Below are 2,990 nucleotides of genomic sequence, written 5' to 3'. Positions count from 1 at the left end.
CGTCAACTACGCGAAATGATCAGAGGCTGGAACAAAGAGAAGCTACGCGAGTTCTCTTCAGAAAAGGGGATGAAGTGGTAGTTTATTACCCCGGCAGCTCCGCACCACAGTGGGTGTGCCGAATCGTTAGTCAAGAGCTGCAAGATTGCTCTTAAGAAGGCAGTTGGTGATCATGTTTTGACACCGTTTGCTAGAGATCGCTAACCTTTTCAATCAGCGCCCCATTGGCGGAATACCGAATGAACCGGACGATGGGTCATACTTATGCCCAAACGACATGTTGCTTGGACGATCGTCAAGTCAAGTTCCTCATGGACCATTCAGACAGACCAAGAACCCTCGTTTGAGAGTGAGAGTATTTTGCGTGATCTTTTCTTTTATTTTATCGTAAATTGTATGGTTTTAATTTCAGATCGAATAAAATCAAAATTAAATCTATAGTTCGTTGTACGATTAATGGATTCCTTAGTTCTGTTTGGTTCTCACGGGCCAAGAAATACAGAAATAAGAAGGGATATATAAATGTGTTCTTGACGTGAATATCACGTGTGCTCATTGCAACAAGTACAGGTAATCTCTTAATTCTTGATCTGTTCGAAAACCAAAAGTTCAACTCTTTTTTGTCTGGAGGCAACTTGAGTCTTGGTGAATACTTACAGGTACGAAGCACGGGGAGATACGGACATTAACTGAGCCAGAAGAGAATAGTTCTTTGAGGGGGACATGGGAATTTGCGGTGTTGATGTATTTTTAATGCGGTGGTGCGGTGAATAAAATCTCAATTTGCGGTGTTGCGGAGATCTCAAACCCTACGGTGTGCGATGTTTGTGTTTTCCGGTGAAATGAAATTATTTGCGGTGCTAAATTTAGCACGTAAACTTCGTTCATCCGTGATAACCTATGACAAGCACGTACCATTGTGTTTCGAGTACGACGCGCCTTACCGTGGCCACGTAACAAAGTTTTTCAAATCTTATACGCCAATCAGGGTGTGCGAATTTGATTGACAGTCACCCCTCCTTACAAAGTTCGCACGGTTGTAAAGGCGCTGTCACACTAGGCAATTTCTCTTGCAACTTGTCTCGCAATTTTGTTGCGACACAAGTTGCACGAGATATTGCCTAGTGTAACATACCCTGCTACACACATTTCTCGGTTTTTTTTTTTTTGTTGCCGCAATCGTTGCAAAAAGTAGAAATCAGCTCTACTTTCCGGAACGCGTCTCGCAACGTTGCAAGTTGCGCAGAGTAATTTACCACCATCCCTGCAACTTTAACCTCATGTGATCATCGAAACGAGACAAGTTGCAAGAAACGTTGCCCAGTGTAACACGATTCAAGCAACATGTATCGCAACGCGCAACTTGTGTCGCAACAAAATTGCGAGACAAGTTGCAAGAGAAATTGTCTAGTGTAACAGCGCCTTAAGTTGAACTTTGTTGAATGGGTTGCTTGAGTTGACGTACTTAAACGTAGTTGTCAAATGTGAAAGTTTGTTGGGTGGCCTCGGTAAGGCGCGTCGCACTGTAATTTGTGATAAAATACAGACCAACATTGTCGAGTTAATCTTCAATATGCTCAAGCTGCCTTCGTTAATAAATACGTAACTTGACCTCTGCCACCCGGAGCTCAGCCCTCTTTAGACACGTGGAAACCATGGCCGAGGTCAGAGAAGTTAATCCTGGAAATTTTGGAAACGATGAAGCGGAATGTATCATTGATTGTGTAGCTTTCTTCTACGAAGAAAACTGATTTACAGGTATCAACAGTATCGATGCGTAGGCACATTGACAAGCGTACGTTTTGATGTACTTATTTTGTGGAAAATTGTTTAGGTATAAAAGTATTACGTCAAGTGTAGACGTTAAAATCATGTAGCTAAAACTAATTGTTGCGATGACGGTGTTTCGTCGACTTTTCTTGCGGTGATGCGGTATTCGTTAATTTTTGTTGCGGTGTTCAGGCTCCCCCCCCCCCCCCTCCCCCCGTGTCCCCATCTTCTTTCACTGTTATGTTATGTTATGTTCATTCTCGATCGCAAGATTGTCCTCGCCAACGGAGCCATTTTTGATTTCTAACGCCCGTAGGGAATTTTTATGGTCTTCCATTAAGCTCACTAATGGCGACATAATAATCACGAGCTTCGCAGCAAAAGTGTTGTTGAATTTGGAAAGTTCTGAAAGTTCAGCGTGAACCACCGAAGCAATCTGGAATATGAACGACTTGCCAAACCCTGTTGTCTTTCTGGAGATAAAAGCCTTTATCGCCTTTTTCTGTTGAGGGAAAAGCTTAGAGACCCCAAATACGCGGCAAACTTTCTCCAAGGAACCGTCAATATCTACATCAAGATTTCTGGTAGCTTCCGACATGTTTTCACCTGAGGCACATTCCTTAAATTCCTCGGGTTTGTGAAAGTGTAACATCCCCTGTTGTTATATACCTAGACTTTCGCTCAAGAAAACGAGCACTGTGATTGGTTGATTCTTGGTCACGGGATACAATTGCGCAGTTGTTTCTCACTCCGGATGTTTTGCTGCGATTGTTGCAGGAAAAGTCTAAATATATATATAACAAAGCACTTAATGTCTGGTCCCTCGGGAAAATGCTGTAGTTAGTTTTGCTTTCCCTCGAGTCCTGATGTTTCCCATGACTTCGTCTCGGGAAACATGAGGACTCTCGGGAAAACAAAACTAACTGTTTCCCTCGGGACCATACATTAAGTGTATATTATTGGTGAAAATGAGACAATCTAGATGACATCAGGAACAAGATTTACTACGAAGGAAATCGGACATGGAAGAGGAGAGTAGAGTGCATGACGTGAGCGACCTGGACTGTCTGAGAATCAGGCTACTGACCCACCCCTTTTCACCACCTCGTCGGCAATGACAACCCCCTCTACCCCTCCAAAAAAAAAATTTCAACAAATGCCTACCCCCCGTCTCCTTCACTCGAATGTATTGGTGGGTACACAGGTGCCCCAAGCTCAGT

The sequence above is a fragment of the Montipora capricornis genome, chromosome 7 (genome assembly GCF_036669925.1).
Source record: "Montipora capricornis isolate CH-2021 chromosome 7, ASM3666992v2, whole genome shotgun sequence".
Taxonomy (NCBI): domain Eukaryota; kingdom Metazoa; phylum Cnidaria; class Anthozoa; order Scleractinia; family Acroporidae; genus Montipora; species Montipora capricornis.
This window is presented reverse-complemented; position numbering follows the sequence as displayed.